Raw genomic sequence first — 13561 nt, forward strand, 5'->3', positions numbered from 1 at the left:
GAGCCAGATCTCCTTAAATTCCAGAAGCTTCTCAAGACCCGCCTTTTCTTTTCCTCCTTCCCTCTCCTCCTCCCATGCTAATGTCCCCTCTATGCCACTTTTTGACTGGCTGCCTGCTTCCTTCTGATTCTTATAGGGCTTGGCTTGTGTACCCCAGCACTTGGTTGTCCCCCACACCCCTCCATCCTCAACCTGCACTTACCCTTCTGGGCTACCTCCCGATGCAGTTGTCTGGCTGGTCCTGCACCCCTGTTGAGCCCATCCAGCTCTGTCCTCGCACTTAGCATGTGGACCTTCTTTCCCCTGAACTCTCTACATTCCCCTTGCACTTGTCCACCTGCCCTCCCCCTTTGCACTCGCCTAGCCCATGAGCCTTCTTCCACCCCTCATCTCCCCCCCCCCAGCAATTGCGCACTCTGGCCTACACTTCCTTTCCCTCATTAGCATAAGCGCACTCCGATCTGACTGGCACTTCACCCCCTCCCCACTACCCTGCACTCCTGTTACAGACTTGCACAATTCGAATGACACAAGGCCTTGTAGGACCATTTTTGTTTTTCTTCAACCCTGCCACTCCCCCACCCCCCACTCTTTTGTCTTGTTACGTCTTGATACACTATTTGCTGTATATACACATTATGATTAACCAATACATAATTAACATCCCAATTCTTTCACTCGGTTTCAACCAATTTCTTTAGAATGTGTTTTAAAGTTTTCATGAGTCGTTCCACCAAACTGTCTGTTTAATGGTGATATATAGAGGTACGCAAAGTTTTAATATGGAGAATTTCCTTTACTTCTGACATGGGTTTGCTCATAAAGGTAGATCCTTGGTCTGTTAAGATCTCCTTCGGATACCCAACTCTTGAAAGAAAACGGAATTAAATGCTTGAGAATTGGCTGTGTTGTAGTATTCCATAAAGGAAAAGCTTCAGGGTAATGGGCTGCACAGTCTAATATGACCAGAATGCACCGGTTTCCCAGTTTTGGATGGCTCAAGCGGTCTAATATCCATACCTTCTTCACTCACTTGAGGTTGAGCTGCCTCTGGTGTAATGTGAGGTTCTATATCTGCCTCCCCAAAGCCATTGCTTCCTCTTCCAGCTTCATCAGAGGACTTGATTTCTTGGGGATTAGGAAATAAAGCTTTTCCAGAACTGCCTGAGCTATTCTTTCCCCAGCTTTCACCTGATATTCTTCCCTTCCATTGTTTTGTATCAAAATCTTAGTCTCCTATGTGGTCAGGGTCTATGATGCCCGCTAAGACGTCTAAATTATGCCACCAGGCTAAATATGACTTAGAGGCAAGTCTAATGTGGGATAAGGGGGGAATGAGAACTAAGTCTGTAGGTATCAAAACTTGGTCCCCAGGTTGAATCAGTTCACCCCTGCTACTGCACAAGTCAAATCCGATAGAGTGTTCTGTGGTCGCTGTTGGGTCGTAAGCTCGGTTACTGAGTTTATCAAACCTAAGGGTCCCCGAGTTTGTGTCAACTGAGGCTGAGCCTGATACCACTCTGACAGCATATGTGAGGAGTCAGAAATGAGAGCTGGAAACAAGGTTGTCATGTTTTTACCAAATATATTTATTGAAAGAAAAAGGGTATGAAAATGCCTCTCTGACCATGTGTTAAAGAGGAGTCTTCCTGCCTATGAACCAAAAACTAAGGATCTGCCTGTGCCATGATGTCAATAACTGAAAAACCACCCGTGTATCCAAAATGTCCTATCCTGACTCTCAAAGTATAGACAAATGAAAAATGTTTAAGGAAAATATATTCAAGTGGCGAACAAGTGTTCACAACTGAAACAAGTATAATTCCAACACAAATGTTCTTAAAGGTGGAATTCCTTAGTTCCAGAAAGTGGATCCCTTCTCCTGGATTCTTAATTATAAAAAGAATAGTCACTTTTGTAAACAGTTTCTTGGTGTCCTGTTTGGACACACAAGATTCCTGTTTAGGTAACCAAGTCTTTAACAGTCTTTCTTTAAGGCAACAGTCTTCACGGTCTGGATAGCAATGTATTTATACAAAAAAACAACTTTCCAGAGTTCAACAAATAAACGTAAATCTATCCTTTAACCTTTGTTGGGGATTGCACATTTCCATGTTTACTCTCATAACAGGTTCCTTTATGCACTGCCAACTGCCTGGTGCACTTTCCTGCCAGGACTCTTTCTGCAACACCAATCTCGCCTGCCATGTCTTCACTTATGGGTTTTATTTTCTTGGTATACTTGCTTGCCAGGTCTTCACTTATGAGTTTCCCTTGCCTAGTATACTCCCCTGCCAGGACTTTTATATATCAATTGTGTGTTGTCTTACTTGTCAGGACTTCTCATATGCTTCTCTCGCCTGGTGTCTTTGGTTTTCCAAGACTTTTCATGTATTTCGCTAGCCTGGTGTCTTTGGTTTTCCAGGAATTCTCATTTGCTTAGCCCGCCTGGTGTCTTTGGATTTCTAGGACTTTTCATATGCTTCACTCTATCATCAATATTGTTGGTAAGGATCTCAGGTTGATATATATGCTCTTATCAAGGTTTCTTTAAGTTTGGCCCCACATTTACATTTCAGATATTGTAGCACTTACCTATTGTCTTGCAGGGATGGACGGTGACCTACCTGGTTTTGTTGTGGCGGATGATGACCTAGTGGCTGTTGCAATGATTATATCCACACCTCTTCGTGGAACAAACTTGTGTGGCAATCTGAGATGTTCACACATCCTGCATCCAAAGAAGTAGGATGTTTTATGTGGAGCCTTCTGTTGGTGATAAAGGTTACTCTCTTCTGTGAAGAATCCTGAGGATCCATCACTAAAACCCTGCCTAAAGTCTCCTCCTAGGTGGGCAGGGAGGGCAGATGCTTCCTGGTCCCAACCTGGGGGTGGCATACTGCGGGAGGATCACCTGGGTAGAGACAGGGCTCAGGCTAGTGAGGGGATTCTGTGGGATAGGACACAGTATTTTTCCTATGAAAGGGGTACTCTTACCACTATGCCAGAAGAGGCTATGGCTTATTGTCCTTTTGATATATTTCAACCTCCTCACAACATATTATACCAAAAGAACACATATTTTGCATCCCTAATAACAAATGCCCTCTTCAATACCAAAGGGTCACTACAAGGAATGACAGAAATGTTGCCTTCTCTACATCGTCTTGCTCTACTAGAAGTAAAACCGACAGCCCCTGTGTTAAAATGACTAAGGGAATTAAAGCTACCCATAACACTATACTAAAAGTGGAAAAACCTAGTTTCACTAAAGTGAACTACATGTCCCAGAATCCCATAGAGACTGAGATGAAGAAGAGGGCTGAAGAGGCATGTAAAAGTGGAGGACAGGCAAGTAGGCCTAATAGCCTTTGCCAGGGTTAGGCAATTAACAGTAAGGAACTGCACCTGAACTCAATTGCCCCACCTGAAAGGCATAAAAGACTGCAGCAGGAGCGGGAAGCGAGAAGGAGCTGGGAAAAGAGCTGGAGCAGGAGCTGGAAGGCTGGCAGTTCATGAGGAAGTGTGATCACATAAGGGATGCCAGGACAAAAGGAAAGCAGATTTCACCTGAAAGTTCTGAGAGGGTCTTGTGTTCATAAACCCTGCTTTGCCGTGGCTGAACTGAGAGAGAAATGCTGAGATGGAAGGTCTTCCCAGTAGCGTCTAGTGGCTGCGATTGCAGAGCTGTGAGTGTGCTGAAACCTGAGGCCCACAGCAAGAAGCAAGCCAAGGGACAGAGGATTGAAGGAGTCTCCCTGTTGATAAGGCCGGATTGGAGACATCCATGCTGCAGAGAGGTATGGGTCCTAAGTGTGCCTAAAGTGGTAGTAGAAGAACAAGAAGTCGGAAAGTGGAAGTAGCCTGCAACTGCAGTGCTCCTGGAGCCAGTGAGTGAGACTCGGCATTCAGGTTCACTCGAAAATCCTTGCCGGTAACTGTTACCAGCTCTAAAGAGGCTCATGTATGAAAAGAAGCAACCAAAAACTGTTTGTCAATGTGAAAGATTTTCTTTTCAATAGAAATGCATCACAAACAATTCTAGTAAAAGGTATAGTGCTTGCATACAAAGGAAAACATTTAATTTGAAGTCCTAATGTTGCCGGAGTGGTTACGTGTCTCTATTAGAAGGAAGAAAACTTTATAAATGACTCCGAAAACCCTAATGCAGACTTTCACAATTTTTACAAGATCTTATGGCATTAAATGTAGGACGCGTGTGACAAATTGTGCTTCACGATCGGAGTGTGAAACTGTCTTTGTGCTAATACGTGGTAATACAAACATTTACAGACACTTAAGGTTAAAGATCTATCTTAAAGAGAGGTTGTGTGTGCCTAAATCTTTTTCTCCTTTGAAGAGAGGACTTTGTAACATTAAGAAAAAGTATTCTTTGAACTCAGAAGTCATATTAACAATAACAACAAACATTTCCCAAGCCAAGAGGTGGACCCTTTCTATAGTGAAGTCAAACCTGTTTTAACCTATCCACTTTGGTGATGAAGTTGTTAAAGGTCCAGTGTCCTCTGATACAAGTGTGACATTGCTATATGAAGATGGAAGTGTGGCAATACAGCTTTAAGCTTTAAGGCAGCTATTGTAACAAAGAAGGTGTGAACAAAGCTGGGGAACAGAGCTGGGTGCTTGTAAAAATCAACCCTTGACTGAAGTTATCTCCTCTTCTTGGCTCTCCCATCAATTTATGCTGATGATACTCATCTCATTCTCTCCTTTTCTTCATTTTCCACTGATTTTCATGACCAACTTTCTGCTGGTCTCCTAGCGATCCAATATTGGATGTCGGCTCACTTCTTCGCTCTAAGTGCCACTAAAACTGAGGTACTTTTCTTTCCAGCAAGTACAATTCCCTCTCTTCTCCCTCCTTCCTTTGTTTCCTTTTCTCCTTCTCAACTATCTATTTCCCTTACAGCCTGTCATCTAGGTTTGTACTTTGACTCAGAGCTTGTCTTTAAACATCATATTTCATTACCTGCATGTGCTTGGCTTTTCCGTCTTTACAATATCTGGAAAGCTCGTACATTTCTAACTTTTGATGCCACTAAACTCTTGTTGTCATCTCTAATGTTTTTTCACCTTTTCTATTGTCTTCCATCCTCTTTGGTCATCTGCTTACTCGTCTGGCTCACCTCAAATCTATTTTTAGTGCCTATATTCATTTAATTGACTTTTTTTTCTGTCCCCTTGTGACTTTATTTATTCATCACTCTCCACCCTTCGCATGCTTCTTTTCCAATCCTGTCTTAAATTCAACTTTGTATGCCTAGTTTTTAAATCTCTTCATGGTCTTGTTCCTGGCTACCTTTCTTCTTTGGTCTCATTCTATATCCCCACTTGCACTCTTTGTTCCTGCTCCCAATGTTGCCTTGTCACCCCTTATCACCCTTGTGTGTAGTCATGTTTTTGTTCATTTTCTCTGCTTGCTTCCCTTCCCTGGAACGCTCTTCCTCTTTCTCTTCGTTCTATCACAGTGCTTTCTCTGTTCCGGGACTCCGTTAGGTCCCACTTACTTCACTCTGGTTAAATGGTTGTTATAGTTTTATCATGTCCCATTTTATGCACTCTATAAAATTCAAATAAAATACAAAAAAATACAAAAAGATTGTACAAATAATCTGTAATGCTGAGAATGTTAAAATGGAGAGAACGTCAGCCTGGAAGCATGGGAAGGTTATCCTTGTGGCAGTAAGGGAGACAGAAGAGGCAAAGAGGCTGCCCTTTTCAGGAAGGTTAGGAAAAGAAGAGTGCCTTGCCTACCTATAGAGGTTGAAGTGTCTTGTCTTTTAAACATGTCTAACCATCAAAAAGTACAAAGCTGAAGTAGAAATACCAGAACTGTGATTGTGTATAATAATGTCAGCGAATGTCACATACAAGTTGGCTGAAGTAGTATCATATCGTGGAGTCTTTTTCCACAGTAACAGTATTACAAGGGTGGTTGTCAAGAAGAAAGCAACAGCCCAAGAAGAAGCATCCTGAACAGTATACCAAATGTACTGCAGAGTTTACACACACTTGTAGAGTTGTAGAAGGATAAGTTGCTAATCTATTCTGTTGAACTGTGGCAAAACAATCTTGGAAGAAAGACATCCGGGATTTCCATTGGAGCTATTTTCTTGGATGGAATTGGAAGGGGATCTTTTCAACAGAAAGCTGAAGAACTATTACCAGAAGGTTTTTGTTTGGTGAACATTTGTTTCATGTGTAACTTGCAAGAACTGGTTCAAGACTTTAATTTTCTTTTTGAACATTTGTGGAAATTGGCTTTGAACAACCCTGGGTAAGGGATTTATCCAGGATGGGTGAAGGTCACCCAAATTACTGGTTGTTGGTTAGTCATTCATTTTATGTTGTTTATGATTTACTTTGAATGTTTTGTTGTTTAGTGTAAGGACAGTTTTCTTTATATTATGAGTGATCTCCTTAGCTCTTGAACTTGGTAGGGAACTCCTTGATAGAGTAGGTTTAGCGAGGAATTACTTGCTCTTTTTATTGTTAATAAAATATTTAATTTTGAGAAAAACACGCACAGTTGTCTGCCTCTCATTACTGACTGCTCATACTACCCTCAGTGTTGGGTGGGTTCAAGAGAGTGGTTTCCTCCATGTGAATGACAGAATGTACTGGGTTAGGACTAACTGAGGAGCAGTATATGTATGATCCCCCCTCATTCCTCCCAATGCATTAGCAGCGGGTGTGCTGTTATTAATGTCTCACCAGTAATTTAGCTGTACTTTTCATGCAGCTCCAGTTTGTCTTCTTTTCCTCCTTGGATATTAAAATGTCCTTTCGTGCACCATCTGCAGTTCTTCTTGATGATGATGTACTTAATTGTACTATATATCATTGCTCTTATTACTCTTTTGATGTTTTTCTTGATTAACTTTGATATCCTTATCTTACTGTTTTCACAGATGTGGCTGGAGCTTGGTTTGAGGCTGGGGAGAAGTGGAAGAGCCCTCCATGGTAAGATATTTAGGTAAGCAGCACAGATAGTTCATGAAAAGGCTTAAGCCCACTGCTGAGTAAACTGAATTGGCTATGTTTTCGTGTTCTTTGCTGCACCGCTTTCAAATCGTGATGCCAGGATGCAAAACACCAAGGCGTAGAGTTCATCCATTCCATGTTACCTCACAAGCTCTGCTTTGAAAAAGTCTGCCTGCCGCTTTATGCCCACATCACAGGTCTGCTCTCTTATTACTTTCAAGTCTGAGAGTCAACTTTATAGCACAGACCCTTTCTTCCTGTTTTCATTTGTACGTTCTGTAAAAACTGCTGGCTTACTTGCGGTAGCTTAAGAGAGCTCTGATTAATGTCCACAACTGAATAACGGGAGCATGTTGCTTCATGGCTCCTACCTGATATGACTTTGATAAATGATTTTCCTTTGATGAGTGTGATCACTCTATTATGCTTAAGGTCTTTTCCCTTTCCTAGGAATCTAACGTCGGAGAGACTAAACAAGCAGGAACAATGACATCAAAAGCACGTAAGTGTCAGGCAAGTGCATCTTACTTGCAAGGCAACGAGAAGCACAGGTTTGCCTTAGGGTGCAGTGTTTATAGTCCAGGACCTCTGAAACATTAGACTGCTTTCTGCCTTTTTCATCGAAGGCAAATTCAGTGGCCATTTTAGCCTTATTCCGTTTCTGTAATCTGATGGCCATCTTGGAAAGATATACTTTAATTAAGCATGCCCATGTTGCTCAGACTGAATGTATCCAGCGTCTTGGGTCAGGTTCAAGCTTCTGCAGCATGCTGCTTTCACCTGCTTTCCAATCTGGACACTGTAGATGTTCTTCTGACCTCCCTCGCTGCTCCGTGATTGCATGTATGCATCCCTTGGGGATCCAGAATTGAGAACCCCAGCTTCTCCAATCACAGAGCACCCATGACCTTCCTCCGGCTCCTACCGTCTCCACGGCACTTCAGTCTCTGACTCGGCATCTCTCCTGTGGCGGCCTCTTCTGCTCCACCACATCGGTATGTGATCTTCAAGTTTGTGAGCCATTGAGTAAGAGCCAGTGTCTTCTCCTGCACTGCCTGCCCAAATCGAGAGCTTGCCAGGTTTAAATGTCCTGCCGCAGGTGCTTTGGAAAAAACAACTAGACTGCATATTATAGTTCAAGTTATCGGTACATGGTTCAAATTCCTGCATCCTCTTTGTTTCAGTACTTGGGGAATTCTGGAAGTCGAAGTTCATAGAGGTTGTTAAATGCATGGAATTTGAACAGTTCTCTTTACTGGTTTTACAAAAAGGAACTTTAGTTATGTTTGAGCAGTGCGAGTTGGTTTTATGGTTGTGTGTTTGACCATAGACATATGAGACAAGGCTTCACTTCTCCTACCAGTGGGAACAGGTATCTGACAGTATGCCATATGTGTCTTTGGTATAAGAGGGTCTTCCTCATGGGAATGGGGAACATACTGCATCTCTTCCAGTGAAGTCACACCATCTCCCCAGTAGCTGTCTCCTCCCATGTAATGCACCCTCATAAAGCCACCCCCAGGATCCAGATAAGGTAGCGGCTGCCACCGCCTGGCCACATGGGAGGAAGACACCACCAGGGAATCTGTGATGACTCCACTGGATTCATCACAGTAGGGAGTAAAACAAATCATGTTGTTGAATTATGTTCACAGTCACTTATATTTCCCTCAGCAAGCCTCCTCGCCCAACAATCATTGAATATCATTTTTTCACTTTTTATTTAAGAGAGATTAACGGCTCTCTAGTGATGCAGTAATGAGCAAACTAAGGGACAATTCAGCCTTTGGTGTGCTCTGACTCAATAATCAATATTTGTATTATCTTTCAAGCAAACAGTGTAGGCAATCGCAGATCCCTGGATGTGATTCCAAGTGTTCTGGCTGCAGATTTTGCAGTTAGTCAGTTCTCAGGCTAGGCATTCTTCCATCGGGTCTTTGGTTTCACACCAACATACAATATTGAGCTTCACTACAAGTTTGCCATTGCAGCCAGAACGGGTGATAATTCAGCTACAACCACTTTTTTGGCAGTAACATAATTGATGTCATTTTTCATGCACCGTTGAACTACAAGTTTGACCTTGAAGTGGAGGATTTTGCTCCAGCATCATGCTGAAGGTAAATCCGCCACTTTAGGGTAAAAAATTAGCAGAATTACCACTTACAGACATTTCACCGAAATCCCCAGAGAGTAATAGGGGCCATTAAAAATGGGGATTAACACCTTCCGAGCACCACTTGTAATCCTGTGGTAAACCCACAGGACCAGGTGGAGGTAACAGTTAACGAGCTTGGCAGTAACGTGGTGGATTTAGATCTAAATTTCCACCAAACTCTTAATGAGGCCTAATATCTGGCAACAAACAATGGGCCTCGTTCCAAATTAATTCTGAAGCAATTCTGTCCAACTATGGCCAAATTTGATTACCGTTCCTGCCACTTAAACCTGTAGGGTTACCATGGGATTACAAGTGGTGGAAATTGCTCATTTTTGTAGCCTATAAGGCTTGATGGGGATTTTTGGTGGACCTTTTGTGAGCAGTAAATCTGCTGCTGTATTTCTGGCACTTTTTTAACTTAAAGTGGCACATTAACCTCGAGGATGATGCTGGAGAAAAATCCTCCACTTCAAGGACAAACTTGTATTGACTGCCCACAGTATTACTGCTTGATAAATCGACCGATTTGTGCAGGTTAAGTGGAGGATTTACCTCCAGCAACAACATTTCTGGTATAAAATCCACCAAAGTTAAATTTGGCCATTGTGGGAAAAACAGTGGTCATTCTGTTACTGCCCAAAAAAGTGGCACTACTAGAATTACTGTCACGTTTTCCCCACACCACCAAACTTGTGTTGAGACTTGTTGGGTATTTTGTGTAGATTTGGGGCCTGGCGGTATTTTCTTACCGCCAAAAAATAATTTAGCAACAATCACTCCTTGTATTCAGATTGGGTTATGTATAATAATAATACAGTGGATATGCATTATTTCAGTACACAGACATGCGTGGTTGGTATGCGTGGTTGGTATGCGTGGTTGGTGGTATTTTGGAGAGCATAATTCCTTTGTTTTATTTGTGGCCCCAATACCCAGAACCCCTTATTTTTGTTTAGATTTTTCGTGTAATCACTATAGAGACCTCAGGCTTGCATTTCAGGAACACCACATTTTCATTTTTAGTGTGCCACCATGGGCAATTTCTCGCTGTCTTATCTACGGCAGCGAGCTATCATGTGGTATTTTTCACTAACTTATATACGGTAGTGAACTATGTCCTGGGTCTCTATTTTTGCTGACTCATGTACCTTCAGCAAAAGGCTATAACACACACAGTTAGTTATAATTGCTCATACTGAATGACATTGTGCACACAGCTGCAGCCAAATCTTATTTTTATCTACCTTAAAAATGACAATTGCACTGTCTAAACATCTCCCCACATCATCAGCACTGTATTGGTAAATGCACAAATGAAAGAGAAAATAAAACATACCACCCGTCTGTTTTCAGATATTTTTGTGTATTATAAAAGTTGCATTTAAACACGATCTCACTCTTTTACAGAAATAAATGAAATAGCACCGTAACAGCATTATTTGTGATACACTGAGAAGAGAGTGGCGGGGAACAAGAATTCAATTTGCAACATTAAACATGTGGGTACAGCACAGGAATCTCCTTTCCTACACTGACTGAATATTTTCACACACTCAGCCCCCACACTTCGGCGAGATAATTACCAGGCTTATTCAGTATGTAACTTCTTTGGCTGGTCGCCTTCTGGAGGGGTTCACCCAGCAAGGACAAGCATCTGCTGTCACTCAAACTGGGACTTGTTGACTGGAAATCCCAGTCTCTGCAACCAAGTTGAATCTGCTTTAGGAATCAGGCATCCCCAGCTATCATCCCAGTCCTTCTTCGAGCTGTGTCAAGATGTCTCTCCCTAGCTCCTTCCTCGAGATTATACAAGAAAACTCTGGTTACCTCCTACCAAAGGATCCTAACCAATAAAATTCTATCATGCCCTAACCACCCTCTGCACACAATGGCTTGGCTTATACAGTTGCAACTGTAACCAAACTGATTTCCTGCTTATTCGAGGTCTTTGCTTCCTGCAGTTACTGTGGACAGAACAGCAGAGCAAAAAGAAAAAAAAAACTGAATGTGCATTTAAATAATGACTTTCAGAGCCTGTCATTTTCCATTCATGTTGCACTGAAGAACACATTATTATTAGTGGGTTATGATCAGGTTAGTTGTTAATGAGGTTAGTTTATTAATTTTCAAATGTGTCTCTTGCAACATAGGCATTTCAGGTGAAAAATAGTGCACATTTTGAATGTACAAATGTGTGCTTTTAACTGTGAAAAAAAATGATTTGCTTTTTATATGTAAAAATCGTTTTTGACTGAATAACCTCACTTATATGTCCATGTTACACTGGAAACACATAGCTTGAAACAATTGCATCATAGCAATGCACCAAACCCATGCAGTGGTACTGCATAAAAAAAAAAACATGCTACACATTGATCCTGTGCAGTAGTGCTGTACTCTGTGTTGTAACACGCTAAATAACCTTACAGACCCAATGGGCCTCATTACGACCCAGGCGGTAAGTTACCGCCTGGGCCGTGACTTTACCACCATGGCGTAAACTACGTTTATGCCATGGTGGTTGGCGGACTTACCGCCCCATTCCGAGGTTGGCGGGGGCGGTAAGTCCCCAATCCCCATTTACCCTTCCCCATTCCCATTTTTGCCCCATAGGGCATAATGGGAGTGGGGAAGGCGTTAATTACGCCACCGTAAATTACGGTGGCGTAATTAACTCCATGGTCCCTTAGCGCCATGGATTTTAACAACTGCTAAAAGCAGGTGTTAAAAGCGCCATGGCGCTAAGGGACCTCGTAATTGGCGGTAAGGGGTCGGCGCAGCTAACGCTGGCGTAAACCCCTTACCGCCAGGGTCGTAATGAGGCCCAATGTCTGTAAAGTGTTAACTAGTATTTTGTGTATGGGTGCCAACATTCCTAAGGTGCAAAATGTGGTTATGCTTGAAGTGAAATCACAGGAAAGGTAACCTCCTCTGAAAAATTAGAATAGAGGTAAATGAGTGTGGAGGGATGTGCCTGTGTTTGACTTCAACAATTTCTAGACTGAACATCAAAATGCACTCTGGTGCCCTGTCTATGACGTTTTGCATTTCAGCTCACAGCATTCTGTATTCTTGCAAAGTAGTTGTAGTTTTGTTTTCCCAGGTCCAAACATTGGACTACAAATACCTGTATGCAACACAATGGGAGCTTAAGTGCTGAGCATCTTACTATGGACAAGGGCTAGCTAGCGATGTCCTTGTTGGGCCTTCTGCATCTTACTGTGTTTTTGTAAAGTTTGCTCCTTAGGATCCAAATTCAGGTTCAATTGCCAAAATAAAAAGCTAAACATACAATAAGTACCGCACTGTTCAGGTGTAGATGGTTCTCAACCCCACTGTTGACATCAGGCTTGTCTGCAAAGAAGAGATACATCAATTGTGATTGGAGCTTGACCCTCATCTATTCTGCTGCTGGGTGATTCACTCAACACGGATGACCTCATTGCTGAAGGTGAGGGGGGCATTAGTCAGGTGGAGAGGGAGTAGGAAACTGAGAGGGTGATGTCTGTTGGCAGCTTCAGTTCGGTTTTCACTGTGCACCCAGCTTGGGTGTGAATATGGCATCGATGTGAGACCTTTTGTGCTGTTGGTGTGAATTACGTGTTGATTGTTTGTTGTTGCGATGTGGTGAAGTGCATGTGGTTTGCTGTGCAAGAGGGTGGTTGTGTGGATTTTTGGGTGAGATAAGTATGCAGAAGTTTGAGCTATGTGGTTAGTGGGTTATTTCCAATCCCCGGTTCCCTTCCTGTCTATTCCCTGCCGATGATCCACTGCCGCCTGTGTCGACCTTGCAGGTCACGGTATCATCCTTCCCCTTCCATCCTGATCTCTCCCTGTCGTTCTTTGGTATGATTCTATCTTTCTATCTTTCAATTGCCTGTGTTTACTTTGCTGGCTAAGATATTATTGGCATATCATCCTTCCCCTTGCATCCTGATCTCTCCCTGATCGTTCTTTGATGTGATTCTAGCTTTCCATCTTTCAGTTACTAGGATATGCGTACATTGATCTTCCCTTTCTTCAGTAGATGGGCGGTAGCGTACGGAGACAGGGGGATTGGCATCCTCTCCCAGCAATTTTTCGGCTGTGTAAGTGACCCCCAGGCGTTCTTTCTAGTTATGGGTTGAAGAGCCAAGATTTTAGGAGTTTTCTGAATAGGAGGTGATCTCGGACATGCAGATACGAAGCATAATGCTATAACGCCTGCATTTTCTGTTCTGATCCATTCTGGTGCATTGACGGCAAGTGGCATTCCCAGAATTTTCCAGCGTTTTTATAAGGGTGCCCCCCCTGGCCACCCAATGGTGGCGCCTCTGGTGACAGGATGGAGGAGTGACACAGCACAGTGATAAGCTCTCTGCCATGCTGTCCTCCCCGTCTTTTCAGTGCGTTTAA

Source organism: Ambystoma mexicanum, chromosome 7p (assembly GCF_040938575.1).
Source record: "Ambystoma mexicanum isolate Mex_15411 chromosome 7p, UKY_AmexF1_1, whole genome shotgun sequence".
In the NCBI taxonomy this organism is placed as follows: domain Eukaryota; kingdom Metazoa; phylum Chordata; class Amphibia; order Caudata; family Ambystomatidae; genus Ambystoma; species Ambystoma mexicanum.